General features: G+C 33.6%; 1 long non-coding RNA gene across 3 annotated transcripts; it reads right to left on the minus strand.

Annotated features, from left to right (window-relative positions):
* Nucleotides 1-4,704: 4,704 nt before the first annotated feature.
* Nucleotides 4,705-18,002, minus strand: LOC128202687 (uncharacterized). 3 transcript variants are annotated; one of them, XR_008255788.1, is made up of 7 exons: nucleotides 17,923-18,002; nucleotides 13,464-13,550; nucleotides 12,651-12,794; nucleotides 12,298-12,408; nucleotides 11,189-11,266; nucleotides 7,715-7,827; nucleotides 4,705-6,826 (listed from the first exon to the last, which is right to left on the minus strand). It is a non-coding gene; the product is annotated as an uncharacterized LOC128202687 (long non-coding RNA). The 3 variants fall into 3 exon arrangements; XR_008255790.1 differs by lacking the exon at nucleotides 17,923-18,002 and adding an exon at nucleotides 17,742-17,774; XR_008255789.1 differs by lacking the exon at nucleotides 17,923-18,002 and adding an exon at nucleotides 17,669-17,766.

Raw genomic sequence — 18,002 nt, forward strand, 5'->3', positions numbered from 1 at the left:
TCTATAACGAATATACTGACTATAACAGACAGTGCTGCTCTATAACGAATATACTGACTATAACAGACAGTGCTGCTCTATAACGAATATACTGACTATAACAGACAGTGCTGCTCTATAACGAATATACTGACTATAACAGACAGTGCTGCTCTATAACGAATATACTGACTATAACAGACAGTGCTGCTCTAAAACGAATATACTGACTATAACAGACAGTGCTGCTCTAAAACGAATATACTGACCAGAACAGACAGTGCTGCTCTAAAGCGAATATACTGACTATAACAGACAGTGCTGCTCTAAAACGAATATACTGACTATAACAGACAGTGCTGCTCTAAAACGAATATACTGGCCAGAACAGACAGTGCTGCTCTAAAACGAATATATTGACAATAACAGACAGTGCTGCTCTAAAACGAATATACTGGCCAGAACAGACAGTGCTGCTCTAAAACGAATATACTGACTATAACAGACAGTGCTGCTCTAAAACGAATATACTGACTATAACTGACAGTGCTGCTCTTAAACGAATATACTGACTATAAAAGACAGTGCTGCTTTAAAACGAATATACTGACTATAACAGACAGTGCTGCTCTATAACAAATATGCTGACAATAACAGACAGTGCTGCACTAAAACAAATATACCGACAAGAATGGACAGTGCTGCTCTATAACGAATATGCTGACCAGAACAGACAGTGCTGCTATAAAACAAATATACTGACTATAACAGACAGTGCTGCTTTAAAACGAATATACTGACTATAACAGACAGTGCTGCTTTAAAACGAATATACTGACTATAACAGACAGTGCTGCTATAAAACGAATATACTGACTATAACAGACAGTGCTGCTATAAAACGAATATACTGACTATAACAGACGGTGCTGCTATAAAACGAATATACTGACTATAACAGACGGTGCTGCTATAAAACGAATATACTGACTATAACAGACAGTGCTGCTATAAAACGAATATACTGACTATAACAGACAGTGCTGCTATAAAACGAATATACTGACTATAACAGACAGTGCTTCTTTAAAACGAATATACTGACTATAACAGACAGTGCTGCTCTAAAACGAATATACTGACTATAACAGACAGTGCTGCTCTATAACGAATATACTGACTATTACAGACAGTGCTGCTTTAAAACGAATATATTGACTATAACAGACAGTGTTGCTCTAAAACGAATATACTGACTATTACAGACAGTGCTGCTCTAAAACGAATATACTGACTATTACAGACAGTGCTGCTTTAAAACGAATATACTGACTATAACAGACAGTGCTGCTCTAAAACGAATATACTGACTATAACAGACAGTGCTGCTCTAAAACGATTATACTGACTATTACAGACAGTGCTGCTCTAAAACGAATATATTGACTATTACAGACAGTGCTGCTTTAAAACGAATATACTGACTATAACAGACAGTGTTGCTTTAAAACGAATATACTGACTATAACAGTGCTTCTTTAAAACGAATATATACTGACCAGAATGGACAGTGCTGTTCTAAAACAAATATACTGACCAGAACAGACAGTGCTGCTCTAAAACAAATATACTGACCAGAACAGACAGTGCTGCTCTAAAACAAATATACTGACCAGAACAGACAGTGCAGCTTTAAAACAAATATACTGACTATTACAGACAGTGCTGCTTTAAAACGAATATATACTGACTATAACAGACAGTGCTGCTCTAAAACAAATATACTGACTATAACAGACAGTGCTTCTTTAAAACGAATATACTGACTATAACAGACAGTGCTGCTTTAAAACGAATATATAATGACTATAACAGACAGTGCTGCTCTAAAACGAATATACTGACTATAACAGACAGTGCTTCTTTAAAACGAATATACTGACTATAACAGACAGTGCTGCTTTAAAACGAATATATACTGACTATAACAGACAGTGCTGCTCTATAACGAATATAACAGACAGTGCTGCTCTATAACGAATATACTGACTATAACAGACAGTGCTGCTCTAAAACGAATATATTGACTATAACAGACAGTGCTGCTCTAAAACGAATATACTGACCAGAACAGACAGTGCTGCTCTAAAACGAATATACTGACTATAACAGACAGTGCTGCTCTAAAACGAATATACTGACTATAACAGACAGTGCTGCTCTAAAACGAATATACTGACTATAACAGACAGTGCTGCTCTAAAACGAATATACTGGCCAGAACAGACAGTGCTGCTCTAAAACGAATATATTGACTATAACAGACAGTGCTGCTCTAAAACGAATATACTGGCCAGAACAGACAGTGCTGCTCTAAAACGAATATACTGACTATAACAGACAGTGCTGCTCTAAAACGAATATACTGACTTTAACAGACAGTGCTGCTCTTAAACAAATATACTGACCTGAACAGACAGTGCTGCTCTAAAACAAATATACTGGCCAGAACAGACAGTGCTGTTCTAAAATGAATATACTGACTATAACAGACAGTGCTGCTCTAAAACGAAAATACTGACCTGAACAGACAGTGTTGCTTTAAAACGAATATACTGACTATAACAGACAGTGCTGCTCTAAAACGAATACACTGTCTATAACAGACAGTGTTGCTTTAAAACGAATATTCTGACTATAACAGACAGTGCTGCTCTATAACGAATATACTGACCTGAACAGTCAGTGCTGCTCTAAAACAAATATACTGTCCTGAACAGACAGTGCCGTTTAAAACAAATATACTGACTATAACAGACAGTGTTGCTTTAAATGATTATACTGACTATAACAGACAGTGCTGCTTTAAAACAAATATACTGACCTGAACAGTCAGTGCTGCTCTAAAACGATATCGGGAAAAAATACAATATTAAGATAAAAATGCACTGTTTCAGACTATAAATTAGGGGAGTCTAACCCCCACCCCGGTCCAACATTTTAAGCCATTCAATTTCTGTTCTGAGGGAGGGAAGGATGTGGAAAGATTAAGCCCATGAGTTTCACGTACCCCTTCTTAAGTCAATTCCTGGATCTGCCACTGATATCTGTAATCAGATTTGTTGTTTCATAATGTTATAGTTCCTTTAAACAGTTTAAACCGTTTATGGCATCAAAATAAACAGACGCATGTTCAGTAAAAACATACTCTGTATACAACGTTCTTGTACTCCAGGGCGATGATGCTATGCAATTATATTTATCATCATCTGACTGACTGAGTAACTGCCAAAACTTTTCCGTTTAAAGAGACTCTCTCATGTTTTGGCACCAAACATATTTTTCCTCGTAATGCATCTGAAAACACTTACATGTATATTTATTTTACTCCTTGGTACTGAAATTGCAGAAATAATAGTAACCAGGTTGATTTTCTTTTATACTTCAATTGCATTTTTAAAAAACGATTAAAGTATTAAAAATTAATCTTGTTCAAGTTGGGAGCAAGCATATGGGGGTGCAGATAACACATAGAATAAAAAACGGATCGCTTATCCACTCGCCCACAGGGACTCATTCTAAGGTGTTGAATATTTTAATCTTAATGGAAGTTATTGGTTTATCACGTGATTATGTCAATCAACTGATTGTGCAACAGCCTTTTGTTGAATCGGGTTAGTAACGCATTTCAAAATTTTGGACTTCAAAGACTATATTTTAGCACATATCATCATTTATTGAAGGGTATCAGCCACCAATAGCTTGGCTTTAACACTTCATTTGATTCGCCATACTTTATTTCGTAATAACAATCTATAAAATCCAAGTAAAAGATGCATTTTCAAAACACTTAACGCTTCGCTTATATTCACTCAAAAACTCATGTTCGAAAGATTAAAAAAAAGTATGTCAAAATCATATCTTCTTTAGCGGCTGAGTTTCTTAATATATAAATCTCTTATAAATTTACCAAATAAAATTCAACATGGGTAAACAATTATAACAAATAACGTATTTTATGTATTGCAACATATTTATAAAAACATAAAGTAATTTGAATCAAATGAACATTTTCAATGTACTTTCTTTCTCCCGGAAAGTGGACATTTCATCTTACTCCAACAAGTGCGGGGTATGGTTGATTCTCTTCGTGACTGAAATCAACTTTTTAAACACTTGGTGCATTTCAAATCTAGTCCATATAAACAGCCCCTTCAGATTCTTTGACGATTGCATTTCAATGGGAGATCACTGCGTATGATAAACATACAAGTGTTGTTTAGCCACACTGTGGTTTCAATTATGTCAGGGGTGTAGCTACCCCCCTATTCATATGGATTCATAAATATGCTGGGGGGTCTAGGGGCGTGCCCCCTCAGAAAGTTTTGAAAACCATGGTGCAATCTTGTGCATTCTGGGCATTCCGATGTGCATTATTTAGTACTGGAAAATAACCAGTTTTAGATTCATGTAGTCAAGTTCGCATACTGCAACTTTGGTTGATTTTTTTTGTCAGAATCATGTGGATTCAGCCGCGTATTCACGTATAGGCGGCTACACGCCTGTATGATGTGCATATGAATGTATAATTTGGTTTAAATGATGCATCCTTAATGTAATACCTCCTTGCTGCTACACCAATAGAAACTTCATGGGATGTTAATAGTAAAAGAACTAGCACTGACGTTCCCATTTTTGTCTGAGTTATTTAAATAATAGATAACAAATTACAAGATAAACAAATTTGTTTTGACTTCTTTAATGAATTATATAAAAACATTGTACAAAGATATCATGACACTTTTAAACAATAAGTATGGTTGTCAATTAAACAGTATGCTAGCTTTAAAGATTTAGGCAAACCATTGGAATTTTACAGCGGTCTTAAAAGGTGTATTTAAAGCTGCAATCTCACCGATGGATTGTTTTGACTACCGGTACTCTTTTATTGTTCGTCTATAAATGGAGTATTTTTTTGCAGAAATGTCTAGACCCAATTTTAAGTGATATAAGACTGCTGAAAAAAGATCAGATTGCAGTTTATCATATTTATGTTTAAAAAAATGATGTTTTATGACTTAAAGCATTACGAACAATTTAATGGAAATGAACTTTTCGGCAGTTTTACCAAACATTTTTGATTGGTTCTATTGTGAATTATCTAATATGACTGAATTAAAGGAATGATAACCAAATCAGTTGATTTTGAGACAATTTTGTGTCTAAACTGACAATCTGTAAGAGTGCAGCTTTAAGTGTTGATCTAAAGCTTCATATACACATTGTTATATTGTCAATAACTGTTTAAAAGGTCTCATGTACTAAACAAGATAATAATGTTCATACAATATCTAAAATTGATTAAAATAAATAAAGTACCATTATACCTATTTCTTAATAGTGCCGTTTCTCATCTGACAATACCATTCAAAGCCATCATTTCAACAATGAATTTATTTTTAACTTTCAACTTTTCTATAGCATATGCAACAAAATATACCAAAAATACAAGCCATGAACAATATGATTGTTCAACTTGCATTATCTTTGACCTTTTGATATGACCATTTTCCAGTTTCGTCTATTTGTAAGTTGTGCCCTGAAGAATAAAGTATGACTGTATGAATCAAAAACAAGCAATAAAAACACTATAAATATGCCCCAATCCCTGTAATTTCTAATACAGTAGTACAATCAAGCAATTAAACATTTAGACCTGCACTCTCACAGATATACCGATTCCACAACTTTGTTTGTCTTGGAATGAGCAAGTTTTTGCATAATTATCTGCAAACCAATGATAAAAGATTGCTGACAAAAGATCAGATCACATATTTCATATTTCCGTTCGAAAATTAATGTTACTAACGGTTTAAGAAAAGTGCATAAAAAAACATCAATGTTTTAACTTAAATAGAAAAATCTGGAATTTTTCGCAAAAATTGGATGGTTCCAATCCAAGACATAAAATGAAAAAGGTTGTCAAAACATCCAAAGTGTGAGAGTGCAGCTTTAACGTTTGAAAGTAACTCTGTTTGCCTCGTGCCCCTAAACAGGGTTTAATTATATTATATGCCCAGTGGGCTTGTCCCTGTATATTTGATTGTATGATTGCAGTAATGGATACTGGTCTAATTATCTTCTGACAATTTTTCACCAAATTTTAAAGAAACAGAAAACACATATTAAGCTCATATAACGCTGTACAATTTAATCTCATTCATTAGGTTGAAAAAAATTCCCTAAAAAATATTAATTGTGGAGACATATCTTATTTAAATACATACAGGAAATGGCGACATCATTTACCCTTAAGTATGAAAAAGGCAGTTTCCTGATATTTGAATAGCGGTTCTTTATTTAAGCATCTCAATTCATAGCATGTATCAAGTTTCAAAGGAAACCAAATCATTGTAACGATTGTTTTCAAAATAGATTCACACTCTTGATAAACTTCTTTTCCTAGTTTCAACTTTTGAGACTTTTTGATGAGCCTGCACCTTCCCCCTCTTATGCAGTGGCTTCAAGCAATAAAGCTACCAGCTCAAGTTGCACAGCTGGTGAACAAGACTGCTGATAGTGGACAGACTGCACACTTGATGCCATGATAAATCATGTCCATTGACTTCCAGAATGAAGAAATGACGCAGCACAGAATTGATTTCAGTTGGACCTCTCTGTACTTTCATCCCCTTGTTGTAGTCAAAGACTATGTCTAAGTGTGTAGTGCGGGATCTTGAGAAGCTTTCTGCTCTTCTGATGAAGTTTGGCAGAATGTGAAACTCCTGTCTACTCATATGCCTGGACACCTGTGATCTATGTCTTCTTGTGTGTGCTCAACCATCACCTGAAGAGAATTTAGAGGAAGTTAGCGCTTGATTACAAGTCAATGTGACAAAACAAGGTCTTTCATTAATATCACCAAGAACTAGTATTCCAAGTTTCATAACTTGTATGTTAACTCAACGCAATTGAGAAGAAACTGTTTGGTAATTAATTTTAAAATATAATATACAATATTACTAATATTGAACGTGAACCAACTGACCCAAATGCCATTCTAAATATTTTTTATGTACAGAAACCTTAATCCTATTGACACAAAAGTAATCCAATTGTATGTCTTTACAAAACATTCAACAACAATATTTGTCAATTTAACTCAAAGATTGATTATTGTTTTTTTGTCAGACAAACACAGAGATGGCCCTATATATTGCTCACCTGATTTGAGAAAGGATTCTAACTTAGTTATTGTTTGGACACTTACTGGACACTTTTGGTCTGACTTTATAATGCAGCTGGTGAAAATATTAAAAGTCCCTTAATAATGGGCTTACAAAAACAAGAAAAAAATGTATTTGTTTAAAAATTACAAAGGGCTATAACTCTTACAATATTTAAGTTTGTATTGAGCGGAATAAAAGGCTTTGCCTAAAATACAACCTTAAAACTATATTTACAAGTAAAACAAAAAATCTACAAATATGTTTTTTGTATCTGTCTTTTGAGAGAGAATGATCAGAAGAAAACATCACACATTCACAATCACATTAAAAATAATTTAGTTTTTTTTTTTAAATTATATTCCATTTCAAAAACACTGCAAAAGACAAGACACTTACGTTTCAATTTCTTGATTTAATGCATTGATGATTATCAATTCTTATGAAGCGAGATGGGTCTTACACTCTTACCAGTGCAACTTGCATGTTCTTAGTTGCTCAGTTATTACCTTTCTTAAAATTCTCCTCTTGATCTGAGCCACACCAAAATGATGGGAGATGCTTTTGTAGTCTTTTCCATCGGAATGTATACCAGTAGCACCTCTGTGTTTCTGTTTGTCTCCTGAAATAGTAAAAGTTTATTGATAATAATAACATTAATAATAATCAGTGACTTTTATTGAAATTATTTTCACCGATTGTGCCTTGCACATTGGGGAACAAAGTTGACTTCTAAGGAGAAGATTTTTCCATATAGACCTATAGCAAAAAGTAGCTCCGAACCCTGGAGCAATGTTTTTTATGAATCAATATCCGGTGAAGAAAATTCATACAGGGTATTGAAACATTTTTTGCTTCAAATGAAGACTTTAAACAAAGATAACTTAACTAGCTCTTCATCATATTAAATAAAAATTAGCACAGTCTAAGCCGCACACGGAGCCCCGCATCTGATCTTTTACCAAAGTTTGATTGAGAGTTAAGTTTCACATCAACAAGTCTTCACAGGTTTATTAAAGCTGCGCTCTCACAGATTGAACATTTTGAAAAAGGTTATATTTTTTATCTTGGAATGAACCAATGTATGCGAAAATGCATGGAAACCAGTGATATAAGACTGCTGACAAAAAAATGTCTTTGAATTCCTGTCAAACATGTTCGAACCAAATTCAAACTTGGATAATCAGTGTCATTCACGATGAAATTCAGCACTTCTTGCCCAGTATATATACGTTTACTTTAAGCGGAAGGCAAATTAAAACAAACACATTTGTCCGAAAATTAATCAAACATAAATGGTAGTAGAATTGTCATTTGTTCACGTAATTTTCAAGAATCAGGTAGTGAAATAAATGTTCTCATGTTGCCAATTTAGTCTCGATCATCTAGACGCTTGTATCCGGGTCTATATCGTTCATTGACTCTAAAGAGTGGCTGCATGATTGAGACTAGCCGGTTCTTTGATAATTGTTACGATCGAAAAACACCGTTATCATTAGAAGCTCCTCGGCCATTTTTTATCGAAAACAACCTCGGATGTATTTGGACGGTTTACATACTCAAAAAGAGGTACTTTTAAGTCCGCTGCAAGTAGATCGCGTAGTAATTTTATTTAGCAGTTAAACTTTATGACTTTACTCTTGGAAATCTTACTTATGTTTGCAATAATAAACTTCACTGACAATCAATTTAAACTTATATCAATAAATACAATTCTAAAACACTTCATTTCATAAATGATATAATTCAAAAATCTACGAACTACTTCAACTGATGTACCGGCATATATCCGAGGTTGTTTTTGATAAAATGGCCGAGGAGCTCCGAATGACACGGTTATAAGGGAAAAGGCTACATTCTACTTAACAAATTAGCGCTCGTAAAAACTATTTTTTTAGATGGTGCGGGCACAAGTGATAAATTTTTTTTTCGCTTTTCTGAAGAAAAAGGTTCGGGAAATCCAATGAACAAGTTATTAATTTGGTGTGGCCTAAGCTTCCTTTTTCTAAAGAGATCACATAGAAAATATGAAAACAAATGAAGAAAAGACTCTAGAAAACATTAAATGAAGTCTAGAAATGATCAAAAGATGCTGAAAATGTATGACAGAGATCAAGATACTGAGAAAAAGAGCAGAATTTGTCAGGTATTGCTCCAACGCTAAGACAAAGACGAAGACAACTAGATACTAAATATGGTTTACAAATAAAAGAAAAGGAGAAACTAAAGAAGCAGAGACAGAGAAGAAATAAAATGAAGTGAAATGAGCAAACAACAAAGGTCCAGAAAATGCCAGACAGAATAAAAGGAGAAAGGGCAAGATAAGAAGGCATGAACACACACTGTTGAAGCAGCATCAGTACAGAGAAAACACAACATGCAAAACAATCCCTTCAGAGGGATTCCATGGCATCCACAATTAACCATCTGGTAAAGAATGCTACACCAAAGAGAAGGTCTTAAAAGAAGTCATGTTAAAGAAAATTACACTATTGGTGATGTCTGTCAGTCATAGTCACAAGAATAGTATGCGCACCAACTTAATCAGGAAAAACTTAAAAAGGCAGCTAGTATACACAAGCAATGCTAAGAATATGTGGAGTGGCAAGAAAAGACTTTGACAATTTGATTGTTTATAAATTTGGTTTTGTAGGCTCTAATGTACTCTTTCAAACATTTACAGTATTGTTTCATGCTTTACTGAAAGTACAGTTCCTCTTATTGTTAAAATGTTTACCAGGAAAAGTTAAGTTACAAAAAATTACATAATTAAACAAATATTACTTGCATTATAATTTGTCCCCTGTGCACCTTTTCCATTACATAACAAAGTACTTAACATGTATGAATTCCTGTACTTTATATTACCATTTATGATAATTTCTTATTTTTAGACTCAATATGAAGTAATAAATGTTATATATGTGATTGTTTGCTGTAAGTTGTTCTCTTAGCCACTATTTTCCATTTGCATCATTTCATGCCGTTGGATTTTGAAGAAATTGTTGTGAAAAAATGTGATACTGAAGAAATTTTGAGGAATACACTCTATCATACACCCAGAAATGTCTTAAGTTGATCACAAATAATTATTTTATAAACATAAAAGTGATTATAAATGCATATTATATGGTCTTTTAATATGTGTCCCCTGTGCACCGAAGAATAGTCCAATTTTGAAATGAAAAATTTGGCAATTGTAAGTTACAATACATTCTTGAAATTTTGTATGTGGTTAATGTAGATTTTATCCTTATTTTATTCTTGTTCTATCTACAGCAAAAACTTTGTTAAGTTACAATTTATTTTTGGTTTCAAATTTAGACAAAATGTGATTATTTTTTATTTTTTATTTTTCAACTGAGTAATTATGCATATGACTTACTGATTATATGATTCAGAAAAAGCATATGATTTATTCCAGGTTCTTGACACTTTTATATATCACCCGTATTGTTGGAAATGTTTGCAATATTTGGATTTAAGGTCGAAATATTTTTTTATTTGTATTTCCTGATACTTTCCCAAAGCTATTTCTGTGTAATTTGAAGTATTTATTTTAATGTAAAATAGGTGAAAATCATGAAAACTGGGTTAGAATTTTCAACCCCTATGTCACACTTTTGCCTCATTATTTTGAAAAGCACCCATATATCTATCGATATATCACTGGTAGTCTTACACAGGGGGAACATTATAAAGTCATTTAACGATACAAACAAGACGATGTTCTATTGAATGTACAATAGTAGTACCGGGGTAATATGCAAATAGTTATTATCTCAAGAAAAGGACATCAAGACCAGTTCATTTACCAGCATCTGACAGTCAATAATGGTTCTAAGTTTAAAGAGCATAATTTCCATTTTATTGTTAGTTTAAACATTATATATTTAACAACAGTTGTGAAGAAGGAGTTATCATTATATAAGATTATATAATCTGGCAGTGGTTAAAAATGTAAATGGAGACCAGTTTTTAACCTGTTATTGAACAAACTGTTATGTTGGCAGGACTGTCCTCCTCAGCAATGCAAAGAACAGCAATGACTGGCTGGCACTCTGTAAAATGGCGATTAAAACATTATGTCCAATTAAAACTGTCCCATTCTAAACATTCCATCAGCAATATATATAAATGAGCTGTGCTATGTGAAAATGTGTCTTGGGAAGTTGACATCATTCCATATAATGATGTCATAAAGATGAGCAGAAGACATTACTTACTATGCAGTAAAAGTTCTTACTTTAACAGTAAAGAAATCTTTTTTTGAAAAAATTAATCAAAGTGAGCTCTTTTATGTCATGTTTCTAAAGTACCATAAGTCTTGTACACATCTATGTTACATAAATAATTAATAAACAGGAATAAAATGAGGAGTTGTGTACACACTAATTCCTCCTTATGTACTGTGTAACTCAAGAAAAACAATCCATAATTCTAGTAAATCTCTAGAATTCCCTTACTTTTCTCACTGTACAAAAATGAATGAGGAGTTGCAAACAAGCAAGGCCATAAAACTTTTGCTATTTAAACTGTACCGCAACAGCAATTTAAAGACAGTGATACTCATTGATGGAATAGACACTTAGACAGCTACATTTTCTGAGAAATGGAGATCAGACTTAATTCTCCAGAGATAATTTATAGATTTATTTGAAATAAAGAACATGTTACAGTGTTTGTGTTAAACTTGTTACTTATCCCTGATTTAACACAATCATTACCTTCAAAATGGTGATAAAATAAAAACAAATATACCTTATTAAACACTGTTTACTATCACATCTGTACCCCCCACACCTTCTTACATACTTAAGCGGCTCTTACCAAAGTAAAGAATAAAAGGTCCACAAGGCCAATTATAAACCATGAACCATGAGAATCCTGTTTACTAATTTGATTTTAAATCACCCAAAAGGCTTTCTACACATAATGGTTCCTTAATTTAAATCTAGTCTCCAAAGGTGTCACAGTTGTGATATCATTGAAAGACTTGAGATATGTTATTTAAAAAAATGACGAAAGGAATGCTTAAACGCAGAAGTCTGGCCGGGTATACGAGCCTGGAAATAAATATGCAAAAGCTCACCATGCTGCTAAGGAGTCTTCTATAATTCCCGACCCCAGTTCAGCTGGAGATGTTGATTTCACATGGCTGGAAAACCGGCCCGGTGCACCCAAGCTACAACATCGGCAGTATCTGCAAGAGGAGGGTGTAAATCTGGGAAAACGCATTTATAATCAATTTGCGAAAGTTCTTATCCGTCATAAGTAGTGAACATGTGGCTTATAGAACATCTGAAATGAAATTTAATGAAGGAGACAAGGTTCGGCCTGGGATCTAAACCTGGATTTTGATGCTGAAATTGTAAGTTTTGTTCAAATGAAGTATAAACTTAAAGTGAGTACAGAGATATCTTGAAGCCCAGATTTATCACTTACCTGAAGTTTGTAGGGCTACAATTGAGAGCTTTGCTGTAAACTGCAGGAACTGTCCACATGAGCCTTTTGTCTGTTAGGGGAATGGTGGCATAGGTGATTGGTGGTACCACTCTGCATTTCTTATCCACACACAACACAATGTATCTGAAAATGACAGAGAATGGCCATGCACTTATGAAAGCTATGCTAGAAATACGTCGTTATGAGTGTATCAGATGACATTTCCACACAGAAATTATGAGCCCTCCAGTACAGCAGTACTGACATCAATGACGAAAACATATATACCTGTCATGGAGCTGTGCTGGTTCTGTGGCGTCAAAACCACTGCAACTGGGCAATTCACTACAAACATCTTTTCAGAAAAACAACCAATACTAGGTAGCCTTTGTCACCCAGTGAACACCCAGGGCATCTTGTTACTTTGAGCATCTATTTACTTAGAAGTACAATGTAGCTTCATTAAGATCTCAAATTAACAAAAAAGTGTATCCGAAAGTTTACAAATTGTAACTTTTAGGCGGGCTGCGAGCAGATACTTTCAAGGGCAGAAATCTCGCAGAAGTTTGAAAAAGATTATGCAAAGCTCTAGCTTGATGATTTTAGCCCAATTTTAAAGTGTTACTCTGTAACACGGTGGTGTAAATTTAATCAAACATCAATATAGTTACACAGGAAAATAAGAAATGGCTTATATGAAGCATGCACATACTCACACACCTTTACCGCCCAACATTTGGATATGGTCTCACACTTATTCATTTACACAAACTCACAATCAATCAATCAATTAATCAATCAATGCACACCCACCTGGAAAGGTACAACATCCTTTGGAAGAGATGAATCTTGCAGTCTGGTAGACGGTTGCTGACTTAACTTTATTGGCCCAAGTAGCAACTGCAATTAGATAAACATGTTGATGTTTGCACTAAAACAAAGCTTAGTAATAATAATTGAGTAAAATTAGACATTCAGCCTGTTGGCTGGGGTAACATATCTAAATCCCCAAATGGATGATAAGCGAAACACAAATTGTATTGCGTGTCCAGAGGGGGTCCCAAGTATATCTTGACGCGACTTACCTTTGCCGCCTTGTGTTTTTGTTCACAAAGCCGGCACACACAGTTCATTCTCAGTTTGCATGTTATGTACTGAAAAGTTCCAGCTTTCCATGACACTCTCAATAAACCTATCCATAAATCAAAACAAATTAACAAATAACTACCAGGTAATTATGGAAATATAAATGTCATTTTTACTTAAATTATTGATAAATACAACTTATATTGCAGTCAAACTGGATAAAATATCAGAAAAAAGTGTCCTGTTCCAAAAAGTGTGATTTGAAATTGCAGACAATAGTCCAAAGACAAAGAATTTAAGTGTTCAGACAGGGGCAGGCAAATCTTAAAAAAAATGTCAAAATTTTAAAACTTAAATAAAACTAAAATTATACAATCTTTATATAAATCATGTGTAAACTTGAAAATACATACAAGAATACAATGTACACATAATAAAATGCTACCTGAGAGAAAAAAAATTTAAGAAATACTTGAAGGGGTACTGCGACCCGCAAGCATTTCATCGTGGGCCGACACCTTTAAACCTTTTTCCTGCACATTAATTAAACACGTCTTATGTTTTGTCAGTGCCGGTTTTGATGACCAGTATAAATCCAAAAGCAGTTTTTCTGCCAATATTTACCCAAATGATTTGAATGAATGCTTAACAAGAAAGTGCAATGTACACAATCAAATAAAGTATTTAGTGTTCCAGAAATAATGAGCAATCTGAAATCTGACCCCTTACATTCCTTAAATATTCACAAAGTGTTAAGTTCTAATTCAAGCAACAATAATCATATTCAAGCAGAATAATTTCAAGCAAAAATGAACAAGAAAATAGAAACCAACTGATATTTATTGTATTTTCAAACGTTTCATCCGTGTTTCTTTGTTATCTTTTTATGATTCAAATGGTAAAAAAATGGTGCAAATGTGAGAAGCTCTGAAAAAGAAAACTGATATTTTAATAGAAATAGTGATGAAATCACTGACATTATATTTATTTAGCAACTAAAGCAACAGACCAACCAGACCTACCAGTATGCTAATCTATATTTAACTGCTAAATTTTAAAAACCCAAAACATACAGATAAGATTTGTAGCGCAGTTGTTTACATTGTGTGATTTAAATGCATATATTTTTGTTGGTGATTAGTTTAAATCCAACTGAAGCAATCTCTTATCAATATAAACCTTAGTTTATCCAACAAATTAAATATTTGAATGTTAGAAGATTTGTTTTCAGAAGATCAGCAATAATGTTTTTTCTTTAATTGTCTCAATGAAAAATGTAATGATCAAGTTCATAAGCGCTATTTTATCTGAGAATTTCCCTCGGTGTGAACCGCTTACTGTGTCCAAGTTATCCAAGCTGGATCTAAGACATTACTACAATATGGGCAATTTTGCTCTGCCATTTTTATAGATAAGACCAAAAAAAAATTGTTTGTTTAGGGTAACCTTCCCAAAATTTCTAGGTAGGGTAGGTCGGGATTGTTTTTGATTTTTTTTCAAAATTTGTCGTAAGTTCAGAGTGTTTTCTTGCACATGGCAGTCTTTCCTACATTACTGTCATTGCCTGACTTTGTTTTATCATATAAACAATAATTCTGATTAAAATCTGCAATTATCCGCCCTTCATAACTCTCTATTCGCTAACGAATATTTTTTTTGCTCAGAAACGGAAAAAAATAGTTAGGGTTGGCGCATTTTTATAGGTAGGGTCGGGTTACCTGAAACAGAAATATTTTTTTTTTTAGGCCTAATTGTGTATTCCAAAAGTATTTTTTTGGTACATTGAACTCACAACAATATTTGAACTCCTGACGTCCAGCACCGCTGTCAGATTATCTAAACCAACCACTATGCCATTGCATGCTCTTTACTGAACGAAAGATAAATGAATACTCACAATTTTGAACAGTATTTTTTTGGTCACAGATAGCGACCTTTTAACCCCACTTAAACCTGTCTTCCCTATTTGGCAAACAGAGAATTTTTAGAAAATTTGTTATCTGATGATCCTGTAAATTTTGTGTGGATAGACTAAATACTGTTCGAATTTAGCAAATCAAAACTAACATTTTGGGTTTTTTCAGAGTAGACCCTAAAATATCAATTTTGATTTATAAGTACTATGTAGATTTGTTCAAAAGCTCTGTACAGTTTACTTTACTTGTTAAGTTATCCAATTTCTGTAAATAAATATTACTAAACTTGACTATAAAATACTGTAGAGGGGCGTGTCGTAAAGTTAAGAAAAAAATCCAAATAATGCAACAGTCAATTGCAGCATGGGCCCCCAAGGTCCTGCTAATAGCGGGGACTTTGACTTCCGGTCCAGCCAATCCCAGGTAAAATTCCCGCTCTGCACAGACAAACTGCTGGTAAAAGCCCTGTCAAATGAATTATGGTCATTTCGTAACCTTTCCATTACGTAACCGCTCATTGTTGGTCATTTCGTAACCATAATGTCAGTCAATTCGTAACCGTTAAGAAATCAAATGGTCATATCATAACTGTTGACTCCTATATGAGGAATTATTTTAATACCATTTGAGTTTACAAAATAAGTTTACTGCAAGTATAAAACATAAAAATTTGAAGTTAAATCTAGTAGTTGTATTCCTTCTTTATTCCTAATAGTGTAGTGCGATTTGCCAATAAACTCTGAAACTATGACAAATAGAAACATTCAAACTAGCTATTTTTTATGTTGCAAGGAAATATTATAAGTAGGCTGAATATTAAATGTAATATTTTTTTAATTCATAATGTTTTACCATTGAGAGGAATTGTGACCTTAAGCCAATATTTTTAAATATATAGACCATATGACTTTAGACTTTCATTTTTTTAATTTGCATAGAAGTATTGTAAAATGTAGTGAGTTTGCTGAATGAGAGTATGCTCTTTTTATATGCTTATTGTATTAAAAATGTGCTGATATGTTTAGTTTTGTATCTTGTTATTGGAAATTAATACCATAACTAATAATTTTAGGCTGTTTTTTGTCGGTTTCGGATATAAAGTATGCAGAATATGGATCAAATGAGAAAAGAACAAAATTTTGTTCGTTTTAATGAAATAGGTCAAGAATGACCCTTTATCATTAATGTAAACGTAATTTTACTCAAAAATACATCGCGATCAGTCTTAAATTATTGTTTATAATTAAGCAAAATGTAAGAGAATAATTAACATATTTTGGTAGTATAACAAATCATTTCTAATTTACCATGATATATATATATGTAATTACTATTGAGTAACATAAATTATTGGCTTGTTACTAGCGAGAATATGAGTAATGTCTCCCAATTGGTGTCTTGGTTGCTGTGCAATATACATCCAGGTTCAAACAATACACTTAATGAGGTGCTAAGTGTACTATTTATCACCTTGTTAAATGGTTGTTACCATATGACCAATTGATTTCTTGACAGTTACGAATTGACTAACAGAATGGTTACGAAATAACCAAGATTCAGCAGTTACGAAATGGTGAGTTTACGAAATGACCAGATCCCCGTCAAATGCCCCTGGGGACATCCTAGGTTAGGCCCATTCCCCGTTTTCGGCGCAAAATCAATAACATCGCATTCACTCAGCACTGCCAGTCCACCTGGAAGGTAAAAACATGGCCCATTTCCCCTGCTATCCCCGGTATAAACAAGACCTGGGGGCCATGGTTACAATTGACTGGTGCATAACTGTGGCAGAATAAGGGAAATATTTTATCGTTGCATTTATTATCAAATATGAGAATTTAAGACACATGCAAAAAGCCACAATACGAATGGGTGATAGTGCTATTCATAGGTGATGAATATGACTAATGACATGACATTGACAAACAAAATGTAAGGCATTTGTATCCTTTCGTCTTTTATTTATTAAAATCTGAGATGTTAAGGGAGAAAATCCCTTTATAGATTGGAACATACCAAATAATAATAAGCGACGATGTAGTGCCTAGTGGTAAACCATGTTTGCTAGAAATCAATCGAAAATACAAACCAAAATCAGTCACTGTGGCCAAAATTATACCGGATGTTGATTCTAGTGATTTAGTTTCGGATAGACAAAATCCGGATAACTCATTTGCTTTTCATCCAAAGGGTGGACGATTTATACTACAGTACAAAAGTCATAAACGAAATAAACGAAAAAATGTTGAATATGTATTTTAAACACTTACCAAGTTACCATTCTCTTTCCGTAAGAGATGTACGCCATACTGCATAATTGCACGGAGACGGTACCACGGAGATACCCGAA

This window comes from Mya arenaria, chromosome 9 (genome assembly GCF_026914265.1).
Source record: "Mya arenaria isolate MELC-2E11 chromosome 9, ASM2691426v1".
NCBI lineage: Eukaryota > Metazoa > Mollusca > Bivalvia > Myida > Myidae > Mya > Mya arenaria.